This window comes from Bombus fervidus, unplaced genomic scaffold (genome assembly GCF_041682495.2).
Source record: "Bombus fervidus isolate BK054 unplaced genomic scaffold, iyBomFerv1 scaffold0029, whole genome shotgun sequence".
In the NCBI taxonomy this organism is placed as follows: domain Eukaryota; kingdom Metazoa; phylum Arthropoda; class Insecta; order Hymenoptera; family Apidae; genus Bombus; species Bombus fervidus.
In genome coordinates this window covers 1-12,500 of record NW_027212592.1, presented here as the reverse complement: position 1 = coordinate 12,500, position 12,500 = coordinate 1, and the positions used below count along the sequence as shown (strand labels likewise).

Genomic DNA, 12,500 nt, shown 5'->3' with positions numbered 1-12,500 from the left:
GATTCCCTTTCGCCCAATGGGTGTTTATCTTTCGCTCAACTTTTTTACACATTTTGTGTTATAGCATATTTTCGTGTATATATATATGATCTTAGGACACCTCATCTGCATAGGATTTCTCTTAGGGCTTAGGATCGACTGACTCGTGTGCAACGGCTGTTCACACGAAACCCTTCTCCACGTCAGTCCTCCAGGGCCTCGCTGGAGTATTTGCTACTACCACCAAGATCTGCACCGACGGCGGCTCCAGGCAGGCTCGCGCCCAGACCCTTCTGCGCACACCGCCGCGACCCTCCTACTCGTCAGAGCTTCATGAAGGACGGTCCACGATCGCAATTGATCGAAAGACTCGCGTGCCTTCCCACTTGCCACTGACGGCGGAGTATAGGCGCGACGCTTCAGCGCCATCCATTTTCAGGGCTAGTTGCTTCGGCAGGTGAGTTGTTACACACTCCTTAGCGGATTCCGACTTCCATGGCCACCGTCCTGCTGTCTTAAGCAACCAACGCCTTTCATGGTATCCCATAAGCGTCGACTTAGGCGCCTTAACTCCACGTTTGGTTCATCCCACAGCGCCAGTTCTGCTTACCAAAATTGGCCCACTTGGCACTCTGATCCGACAATTGTATCTCGTGGCTTCATGATCCAAGCAAGCCAGAGATCTCACCCATTTAAAGTTTGAGAATAGGTTGAGGTCGTTTCGGCCCCAAGGCCTCTAATCATTCGCTTTACCAGATGAGACTCGTACGCGTTCGATGAGAACGGACGAGTGCCAGCTATCCTGAGGGAAACTTCGGAGGGAACCAGCTACTAGATGGTTCGATTAGTCTTTCGCCCCTATACCCAGTTCCGACGATCGATTTGCACGTCAGAATCGCTACGGACCTCCATCAGGGTTTCCCCTGACTTCGTCCTGACCAGGCATAGTTCACCATCTTTCGGGTCCCAACGTGTACGCTCTAGGTGCGCCTCTCCTCGCAATGAGAACGAGACGCCCCGGGAGTGCGGGGCCGCATTGTCTCGCGGCCCATCCTCCCTCGATCGGACACGCGCAACCCACTCAGGGTGGGCACGCGCGCCGATTTTCACTTTCATTTCGCCTTTAGGTTTACAAGTCCCAATGACTCGCGTACATGTTAGACTCCTTGGTCCGTGTTTCAAGACGGGTCCTGAGAGTACCCAAAGCAATAGCGTCGCCGACCGGTAATCAGAGACTCGGCCAGTCCAAGAAATCCGCCAGCCAACAGCTGCCGATGCCCCAGCACGGAATTAAACTCCGTAAAAACTGAGAACGATCGACGATCGCTTGCGGCGGTCTAGACGCACACACATTCGAGAATGGATTGGTTGCGGCCCGATACCGTCTAGTGTACCGTCGTGCAGTCGGCCGGGCGACCGAGGGTCTGCCGCGTGCGCCGAAGCGACGCGACAGTCACCCGCTCGGGCCGTAGACCGACACACAACGGGTCGCGACGTTCTACTAGGGGAGAAGTGCACGACTACGACGCCGGAGCGTTCGAATCGAAGGTGGCGTGCCCTCGCCAATGGAACCACGAAGGCCCACCCGGAGCATCGCTCACCAACGATCACCGACGCCGTCGACGATGAATCTCCCCATTCGATCTTTTGGGTTTCTCAGGTTTACCCCTGAACGGTTTCACGTACTCTTGAACTCTCTCTTCAAAGTTCTTTTCAACTTTCCCTCACGGTACTTGTTCGCTATCGGTCTCGTGGTTGTATTTAGCCTTAGATGGAGTTTACCACCAACTTAGGGCTGCACTCTCAAGCAACCCGACTCTAAGGAGAGATCCTCCCGAAACGCGTTCCGGTCACTACGGGCCTGGCACCCTCTGTGGGTACATGGCCCCATTCAAGATGGACTTGGACGCGGTTCGACGTCACGGGATAAACGGATCCTCCCGAACACTACATTTCCCAACGGCGGAACCGCGGGATTCAGTGCTGGGCTAATTCCTGTTCGCTCGCCGCTACTAAGGAAATCCTTGTTAGTTTCTTTTCCTCCGCTTAGTAATATGCTTAAATTCAGCGGGTGATCTCGCCTACTCTGAGGTCGCTTCAACGTCACGACACGGTGACAATTTTTTTTTTTTCAAAGAAAAAAAAATTTCGTGCCATGTGGGCGCGATTCGAGAAAAGCAAGACGGTTTGATAACAATGCGACAGAGGGTCTTTATTTTTATTTCTCTCTCCGAGAATCGCCTCAAAGAGAAAAAAAAATAAAAAAAAAAATTAATTCGAATAGAATCGAGAACCGTATATTCTATCTCGATCGAGAAACGTTTTATGCATCTCGCCAAAGTGCCTTTTAAACTTCGTTCGTCGTATCATGTTCGAGCTAAGACTCACGCAAGACACCCGTAACGATCTCCGGTTTTTAACGCCCGTCCTCTTTGTATAATATATATATATATACGTGTTATGTATAATATATCTCCCGTAGCCGTTTCTCTCTTCTCGACGATTCCAGCGGTTCCTTGTTTTCGCCTGTTATTGCTGGCACAGAGATCGAACACGCGACATATATATAACATATCGGTTTCTTTGCTCTGTACCAACGACGAAAACGCACGGGAACTCACGCAAGTGGAAAAGCGAGCGCGAGACGTACACAACGGGGTGAATTTATTACTCGGGGACTGGACGACCGGCGATCTGTTAGGATGCGCGGTCCAGCGATAGACGACGAAGAGACATGGGATGACCAACGATCTCTTTTTCTCTAATACTCGGAGCGCCGAAACGCCTTAAAGCAAAAAAAAATCACACGCGCGTACGTCGTACGTACGGCGCGTGTATACCTCGTCTCTAATCAAGTTTCGTTAGTCTTTCTCGAGCCTCGCCAAAGAGGATCGTTCTCTTCCTCTGCGCGATCTCTCCGTGCCAATGTCAGAGATTATTCTCTTTCGCACGACGACGAAAACGACTATTTTCGACGATCCGAACAACTTTGTAACGGACTCACATGCACATCTTAAAATCGGGTACAGAAACGTTGCGCAACACCGTGAGCTTTTCTCTTCTTCGTCACCCTTAAATATAGCCGATCGTAGACGCACGCTAGATCGTAACACACTTTTCGTTGATTTCCGACGAACGTGGCTTTGGGCCAGGCGCGCGGGCAGAGAGATACGCGACCGACGGGGAAAAATTCGTCCCGATACATGTACGCGTACTCTCCGATCTCCGCGCAACGCTGGGGATCATCTCCCTAAGTCATCAGCGTTCGAAGAAATCTCGTGTGTCCGTTCCCGGATCTACGGCTTTCTCTGGGTTCACGAAGAACAGAAAAAAGCACAGAGGATGAAAAACGCAACGACGACCCATCGATGCGACGGTCCTCGTTGTCTTCTCGTCAGTCGTCTCGCGCCTGCAGAATACATCTCTGCCGCACGAACAGACGGAGTGGGTATTCGATCCCTGGGGCTGTACGAGTAAAAACATCTTGATGAAAAGACGGTTGTGTTTCTTTAAGGCACACAGTTTTTCGTTACGCCACCAAGTTTAGGTTTAGGTTTTAATATCTTGGTTCTCTTTTCTCTCCTCTCTCGACTGACTTTGTTCAAAAATATTTTTGCTTTCTCTCAGTCTCGCCAAAAATTCATTTAAGACGACGTCGGGGGCGCGGTCATTCGTGCTTATCGAAGACTAACAAAACGTAGCAGAGGCTGATACAAAAAGAAAAAAAAAATCGGCCACGAAGAAAACTCGCTCTGTGTATCTCGATAACCGCGTCGACGACGACGGTTCTCTCCGCGCTCTTTTAATTCGTATCCTTCTTCTTGCGCTTCGTCCGACTCAGAAACGTTCGTAAAACACGAACGACGGCGGGTTGTCAAGCCAAGAAGGGACAGAGAAGAGACGGAGGTAGTTTTGCGAGTCTCCCGTGAACGCGATAGATTTTTCATATATATTTGTATCGAGAGCATGCGTACGCCGGTCTCCACACGATCCAGCGACGAACGCCGACGAACGTCCAACAATCGCTCGTACGTCGCGTACGAGCCCTCGACCGCTCTTTAATTCGTATTCTTTTGCTTGGCGCTCGTCCTCCGACTCAGAAACGTTCGTTTAAAGATAAAACGAACGACGGCGGGCTGTCGACGAGGCAAGAAAGAACAGAGAGAGACGGACCGAGAGCAACGATACGCAACGCAAGCAGTCTTAGGTTTACGTGAGCAACCCTCAGCCAGGCGTGGTCCAGGAATTGTATCCGTGGACCGCAATGTGCGTTCGAAATGTCGATGTTCATGTGTCCTGCAGTTCACACGTTGACGCGCAATTAGCTGCGTTCTTCATCGACCCACGAGCCAAGTGATCCACCGTTCAGGGTAATCGTTTATGCATGGATTTTTGTTTGTGTACTCAGGTTTTTGTACTCTTATTCTCGGTTCGAAAGAAGCCGATATCCGACAAACGTCCGACCAACGGGAATCGAACGCGCGGAAGTCGCCATATGATTGACGACACGAAAATACGTTCGAAAACGAAATCGGACGGACTGCGCGACGACACACGCAGCCCGCCGACCGGGCGTAAAGTGCATTATAATATATAACAACCAACGAGATCGAAGCTCCGTTCGTCAGGAAACGACGGGGATATAACACCCGATTCTGAATCCTCTGTACAGCACACGATCTCGCGAAGAAAGCGCACGGTGGCTAGCCCATGATATATATATATGTTCGTTCCTCTCGTCCAGTTATTCGAAGCAAACAGCCGATATGCATCTCCATCGTTCGGGTAAAAAAAATCGATGGGACGCGCACGGTCGTAGTCTTCCTCGCGCGGTCGTTTCTTCCCGATAGCCAGAAGCAGAGTTTGAAAAACTCTAGCGACGGAACGAGGCATTAGACTCTCGACAACGAGGATACAGACACGGCCGGCGGTCCCCTCTGAATCGACTTCGGTGGTTCAGGTAAAAATAAAAAAAATCGATGGGACGCGCACGGTCGTCGTTCCTCTTCCTCGCGCGCGGTCTATTCTTCCCGATAGCCAGAAGCAGAGTTTGAAAAACTCTAGCGACGGAACGAGGCATTAGACTCGCGACAACGAGGATAGAGAGACGGCCGGCGGTCCCCTCTGAATCCACTTTGGTCGCTCAGGTAAAAATAAAAAAAAATTCGAAAGGGACGCGCACGGTCGTCCTTCCTCTTCCTCGCGCGGTCGTTTCTTCCCGATAGCCAGAAGCAGAGTTTGAAAAACTCTAGCGACGGAACGAGGCATTAGACTCTCGACAACGAGGATAGAGAGACGGCCGGCGGTCCCCTCCGAACGGATGGCGACAACGACGACTAAAGCGCGAAAAATCGCGACGAAGAGGAACGCATCTCCGTTCAGGTGTATGTGTGTGCGTGCGTTTAAAAAAAATTCGATGGGACTCGCAGCCATCGGCCTCGCGCGGTCGTTTCTTCCCGATATCCAGAAGCAGAGTTTGAAAAACTCTAGCGACGGAACGAGGCATATGACTCACGACAACGAGGATATGGACAGGCGGTCCCCTCTGAACGGGTCGACGAGACGATGGTAAAAGAGACGAACCGGACGAAACTTCCGTCGATCAGGTAAAAATAAAAAAAAATTCGATGGGACGCGCACGGTCGTCGTCGTCTTCCTCGCGCGGTCGTTTCTTCCCGATAGCCAGAAGCAGAGTTTGAAAAACTCTAGCGACGGAACGAGGCATATGACTCACGACAACGAGGATAGAGAGACGGCCGGCGGTCCCCTCTGAATCGACTTCGGTGGTTCAGGTAAAAATAAAAAAAATCGATGGGACGCGCACGGTCGTCGTTCCTCTTCCTCGCGCGCGGTCTATTCTTCCCGATAGCCAGAAGCAGAGTTTGAAAAACTCTAGCGACGGAACGAGGCATTAGACTCGCGAGGATAGAGAGACGGCCGGCGGTCCCCTCTGAACCAACTTCGTCTAGTTAAGAATCGTTACTCTTTACCATCACTCGCCTTGGTATATATCTTTTCGGGCCAACATCCACGCAATGCGTTTTCGTTCTAGGTTACCCGATCCACGAGTACGAACGTACAACGTGGTTTCGTTTTGTCGAACATCGTATATCGTTCGCCGTTGAAACGAACGACAACGAAACGACATAGGAAGAACGAACGCCCTTTGGGTAGGAAGCACGTTTCGAGGAACGACGAGAGTTTGGAGAGACGCGCGAGATAGCTGGAGACGCGCAGATATAGGTATCCATGGATCTTCGAAGAGAACCTTCGAAGATATATAATTCGGTATCCTTTTTTTCTGCGGCTCGCTATTCGCGTTCTTTCGCTCTCGTCGACGACTCGTTATAGACGCTTCGTTCGATCCCAAAGAGCAGTCTTCCTTATGTCCCGTTGCTAGGAGGTGAGGCCTACGCAACGCAACTACGAAATATAGAAGAGGTGTGAGCAGTGATCTCTCCGACACGAGGCACTTTAGAGATTTTAGTTTATATATTATATTGTTCGTTCGTTGGATTTCCACGATGCAAATACGAAATACGAGATCGTGACGGCGGGTCTTTCTGTGTACGACCTCACGCAGGCGCCTCGATCGCATTTCTCATTACACGTGGTTTCCACTGTAACTTTTAGTTTTTTCGATATGTGTTCAGCTCAAGTTCCCTCACATATCGTTATTATTATTATTATTATTATTATTAATAGTAGCGGTTTCGTGTTATAGGATTCGGAGACGGCGGGTCTTTCTGTGTACGACCTCACGCAAGCGCCTCGAGAATCTTTTTAAGTTTTTCGTTTGTTATAATATTATTCGGAGACGGCGGGTCTTTCTGTGTACGACCTCACGCAGGCGCCTCGAGAATATTTTTAAGTTTTTCGTTTGTTATAATATTATTCGGAGACGGCGGGTCTTTCTGTGTACGACCTCACGCAGGCGCCTCGAATTATTCGTGTAAAAGTATATCTCTTCATCCCGATGATCGAGAGAGAGTGCCACACTCTTCGTATAGTTTCGTAACTGGAGCGTCTCTCACCTCCTTATTGTAAAATTTGGCTTTTGTCAAAGTATATAGCTTGTTAATACGTCGTATATACTTTGTGTCGATATAGGAGGAGTACGGCTCCTTACCGACGATATTATATATATTTTATTATACAGTGTTCAAGTCAAATATATTCTTTGTGTTTTTGTATTTTTCGTTAATGATCCTTCCGCAGGTTCACCTACGGAAACCTTGTTACGACTTTTACTTCCTCTAAATGATCAAGTTTGGTCATCTTCCCGGTAACATCGGCAATGCTTATCACATTGGCCGCGCACCAGTCCGAAGACCTCACTAAATCATTCAATCGGTAGTAGCGACGGGCGGTGTGTACAAAGGGCAGGGACGTAATCAACGCGAGCTTATGACTCGCGCTTACTGGGAATTCCTCGTTCATGGGGAATAATTGCAAGCCCCAATCCCTAGCACGAAGGAGGTTCAGCGGGTTACCCGGGCCTTTCGGCCAGGGAAAACACGCTGATTCCTTCAGTGTAGCGCGCGTGCGGCCCAGAACATCTAAGGGCATCACAGACCTGTTATTGCTCAATCTCGTGCGGCTAGAAGCCGCCTGTTCCTCTAAGAAGATTTGTTTGTACGTTGGTAGTAAAAACCCGCCGACCGAAGCCGGGGGCCTTCGAGATACCATAATTTACGTCTATTTAGCAGGCTAGAGTCTCGTTCGTTATCGGAATTAACCAGACAAATCGCTCCACCAACTAAGAACGGCCATGCACCACCACCCACCGAATCAAGAAAGAGCTATCAATCTGTCAATCCTTCCGGTGTCCGGGCCTGGTGAGGTTTCCCGTGTTGAGTCAAATTAAGCCGCAGGCTCCACTCCTGGTGGTGCCCTTCCGTCAATTCCTTTAAGTTTCAGCTTTGCAACCATACTTCCCCCGGAACCCAAAAGCTTTGGTTTCCCGGAAGCTGCCCGCCGAGTCATCGGAGGAACTTCGGCGGATCGCTGGCTGGCATCGTTTATGGTTAGAACTAGGGCGGTATCTGATCGCCTTCGAACCTCTAACTTTCGTTCTTGATTAATGAAAACATTTTTGGCAAATGCTTTCGCTTCTGTCCGTCTTGCGACGATCCAAGAATTTCACCTCTAACGTCGCAATACGAATGCCCCCATCTGTCCCTATTAATCATTACCTCGGGGCTCCGAAAACCAACAAAATAGAACCGAGGTCCTATTCCATTATTCCATGCACACAGTATTCAGGCGAAGGTAGCCTGCTTTAAGCACTCTAATTTGTTCAAAGTAAACGTATCGGCCCACCTCGACACTCAGTGAAGAGCACCGCGATGGGATATTAGTTGGACCGCCCCGCGAGGAGCTAAGCCCACCGATAGGACGTACCACATAATGCCAGTTAAACACCGCGAGCGGTGAACCGACACTGTGACACACAGATTCAACTACGAGCTTTTTAACCGCAACAACTTTAATATACGCTATTGGAGCTGGAATTACCGCGGCTGCTGGCACCAGACTTGCCCTCCAATTGGTCCTCGTTAAAGGATTTAAAGTGTACTCATTCCGATTACGGGGCCTCGGATGAGTCCCGTATCGTTATTTTTCGTCACTACCTCCCCGTGCCGGGAGTGGGTAATTTGCGCGCCTGCTGCCTTCCTTGGATGTGGTAGCTGTTTCTCAGGCTCCCTCTCCGGAATCGAACCCTGATTCCCCGTTACCCGTTACAACCATGGTAGGCGCAGAACCTACCATCGACAGTTGATAAGGCAGACATTTGAAAGATGCGTCGCCGGTGCTAGATGACCATGCGATCAGCACAAAGTTATTCAGAGTCACCAAAACAAACGATGGACGAACGGACGAGCCATCCGCCACCGATTGGTTTTGATCTAATAAAAGCATTCGTACCATCTCTGGTACGAATCTGTTTGCATGTATTAGCTCTAGAATTACCACAGTTATCCAAGTAAGTTTAAGTATGATCTAAGAAACCATAACTGATTTAATGAGCCATTCGCGGTTTCACCTTAATGCGGCATGTACTGAGACATGCATGGCTTAATCTTTGAGACAAGCATATGACTACTGGCAGGATCAACCAGGGAACTTTGTATTTTATATATATATATTATATATTAGAGTCAAAAGACTCTCTTTTTAAAATAGCCTCAGAGTGTCGTAGGTGGGTCCGTAACACCGTACGACGAGACTTTTCGTTCTTAGTGAACGTTCGACGACACCCTTTTAATTCCCGTTGTAACGTCGAACGCCACTACTCTCTCTCATTTCGCCACTCTCTCTTTACTTTCTTTCGTTCGTTTGATTGTTTGTGTGGAATATTTTAAGATCATTCTGTTCATAGGATCATTCTGTAAGAATGGTTTGTTGGTTGAACGAATATGCCTTAGCGGTAAAAAGCACGTAAACTGCATGCTGAACGTACCGTCCTCGTAAGAAACATATTCGTTCGTTCTTTTGATATTCTCCAATCAGAAAGAACGCACTTCCTAAAAGGTAGTACGCTCCCCATTAGCCTTTCGTATGTTTAAAACGTACTGCGTACGCTATAACATAAGTTTTGGAACGGTCTCTGCCGAACCAGCATGAATTGATACTCAGTTAGTAACAAGCACACTGCCCTAACTTTTTTTAAAGTTAGTGCGAGCATACAGGATCCAGCTTCCCGACTAAGGGGAACCTTGCCACGTTATTTGGTCATTACGTCCAGGACAGCGACCCGCGGCGCAGCAGTGTAGAGAAAGAGTCGATACGAGAACGAAGGAACAGTCGAGAAATAGTAAAAAAGTTCACTAAGACTCGAGGAGCGGTGACTGAATTCTCAACCGAGGCCGTAGAATAGCCACGCGCTCGACGCTGTTCCGTCCGGACCGTCCGACTCGACGTGTCTCTTATAGATACCAAAGCGCCGGCCGGACGGTCGGCGCCGGCCGGGCCAGCGGCCGGGCGCTTACCATGTAAAACCTCCGTTAGAGCGTACCGTCGGACTTAGTCTCTGAAACGCTCGACCACTTTTTTCGAATAAACTACCCTTAGAAAACATCCTATCGTCGAGATATTTTAACGCACCGCTTATTTTAATATTTTAAACGAGTTTTTATCGAAAAATTTAATTTTTTTTTTTTTTTCAAAATCGCATCAGTAAACCACCTCTTTTAACGAATACGGACAAAAACCACGTTCTTAATCGATTAGAACACGTTGAAACAACGAGAAATATGCAAAAAAATATATACCTTGCAACGTTAATTAACGAAAAAATTAAACAAATATCGCAGTCGTGTCAGTTCGACGGACACTAATTTTTTAAAAAATTCGAAAAAAACGTTTAATCCAGTTGTATTTAATAGAGATATAACCGTTTCTGCAAAAATATTTATACCTTATAACGCTTTTTAACGAAATAACTCGAAATAAGCTTTTCGGACTTTTCCGCCGGCCGAAATTTTTCTAAGTCCCAACGTACCGTCGGACTTAGTCTCTGAAACGCTCGACCACTTTGTTCCAATAAAGTACCCTTATAAAACGTCCTATCGTCGAGATATTTTAACGCACCGCTTATTTTAATATTTTAAACGAGTTTTTATCGAAAAATTTAATTTTTTTTTTTTTTTCAAAATCGCATCAGTAAACCACCTCTTTTAACGAATACGGACAAAAACCACGTTCTTAATCGATTAGAACACGTTGAAACAACGAGAAATATGCAAAAAAATATATACCTTGCAACGTTAATTAACGAAAAAATTAAACAAATATCGCAGTCGTGTCAGTTCGACGGACACTAATTTTTTAAAAAATTCGAAAAAAACGTTTAATCCAGTTGTATTTAATAGAGATATAACCGTTTCTGCAAAAATATTTATACCTTATAACGCTTTTTAACGAAATAACTCGAAATAAGCTTTTCGGACTTTTCCGCCGGCCGAAATTTTTCTAAGTCCCAACGTACCGTCGGACTTAGTCTCTGAAACGCTCGACCACTTTGTTCCAATAAAGTACCCTTATAAAACGTCCTATCGTCGAGATATTTTAACGCACCGCTTATTTTAATATTTTAAACGAGTTTTTATCGAAAAATTTAATTTTTTTTTTTTTTTCAAAATCGCATCAGTAAACCACCTCTTTTAACGAATACGGACAAAAACCACGTTCTTAATCGATTAGAACACGTTGAAACAACGAGAAATATGCAAAAAAATATATACCTTGCAACGTTAATTAACGAAATAATTAAACAAATATCGCAGTCGTGTCAGTTCGTCGAACACAAATTTTTTAAAAAATTCGAAAAAACGTTTAATCCAGTTGTATTTAATAGAGATATAACCGTTTCCGCAAAAATATTTATACCTTATAACGCTTTTTAACGAAATAACTCGAAATAAGTATTTCGGACTTTTCCGCCGGCCGAAATTTTTCTAAGTCCCAACGTACCGGTCCAGAATGAGACAAAGTTCCAAAGGCCCGGTCGTATCCGTCCGTTTTTTTTTAACCTTCCACGGACGAAATAAACGTTTAATCCCGACGTAAAATAAAATAATATAGCGATTTATATAAAAATATTCATACCTCATAACGCTTTTTAACGAAATAACTCGAAAAAACTTTTCGGTCGAAAATTTTTCTAAGTCCCAACGTACCGGTCGAGAATGCGACTAAGTTCCAACGTCCCGGGCGCGATCGTACTTTTTTTATATAACATTTCAGCGACGAAATAAACCCTTAATCCCGATGTAAAAGGTCCTTTTAAAGCGATTTATGCACAAATATTGCCACCTTATAACGCTTTTAAGCGAAATAATTCAAAAAAACCTTTCGAATAAAAAATTTTTTTTTAACGTTTTCGGGACGAAATAAACGTTTAATCCCGACGTAAAACTTAATAACATTCCCATTTATATAAAAATATTCGTACCTTATAACACTTTTAAGCGAAATAACTCGAAAAAACTTTTCGGTCGAAAATTTTTCTAAGTCCCTACGTACCGGTGGAGAGTATGACAAAGTCCGACGGGCCGAGTCGCGTCGGTCCACTATTTTTTTTTAACGTTTTCGGGACCAAATAAACGTTTAATCCCGACGTAAAATATAATAATATAGCGATTTATATAAAAATATTCGTACCTTATAACGCTTTTTAACGAAATAACTCGAAAAAACTTTTCGGTCGAAAATTTTTCTAAGTCCCAACGTACCCGTCCAGAATGAGACTAAGTTCCAACGTCCCGGACGCGATCATACTTTTTTTATATAACTTTTCAGCGACGAAATAAACCCTTAATCCCGATGTAAAACGTCATTTTAAAGCGATTTATGCAAGAATATTCGTACCTTATAACACTTTTAAGCGAAATAACTCGAAAAAACCTTTCGAATAAAAAATTTTTTTTTAACGTTTTCGGGACGAAATAAACGTTTAATCCCGACGTAAAACTTAATAACATTCCCATTTATATAAAAATATTCGTACCTTATAACGC

At 46.1% G+C, this 12,500-nt stretch overlaps 2 non-coding genes and 1 pseudogene across 2 annotated transcripts; all 3 read right to left on the bottom strand.

Moving 5' to 3' along the window:
• Window positions 1–2,074, bottom strand: part of LOC139997101 (large subunit ribosomal RNA) — a 4,751-nt pseudogene extending 2,677 nt beyond the window's left edge.
• A 2,123-nt stretch (window positions 2,075–4,197) lies between these two features.
• Window positions 4,198–4,352, bottom strand: LOC139997080 (5.8S ribosomal RNA). The gene has a single exon (XR_011802554.1). It is a non-coding gene; the product is annotated as a 5.8S ribosomal RNA (ribosomal RNA).
• Window positions 4,353–7,180: 2,828 nt separating this feature from the next.
• On the bottom strand, window positions 7,181–9,104 carry LOC139997085 (small subunit ribosomal RNA). Its single transcript, XR_011802559.1, has one exon. It is a non-coding gene; the product is annotated as a small subunit ribosomal RNA (ribosomal RNA).
• Between the last annotated feature and the right edge of the window lie 3,396 nt (window positions 9,105–12,500).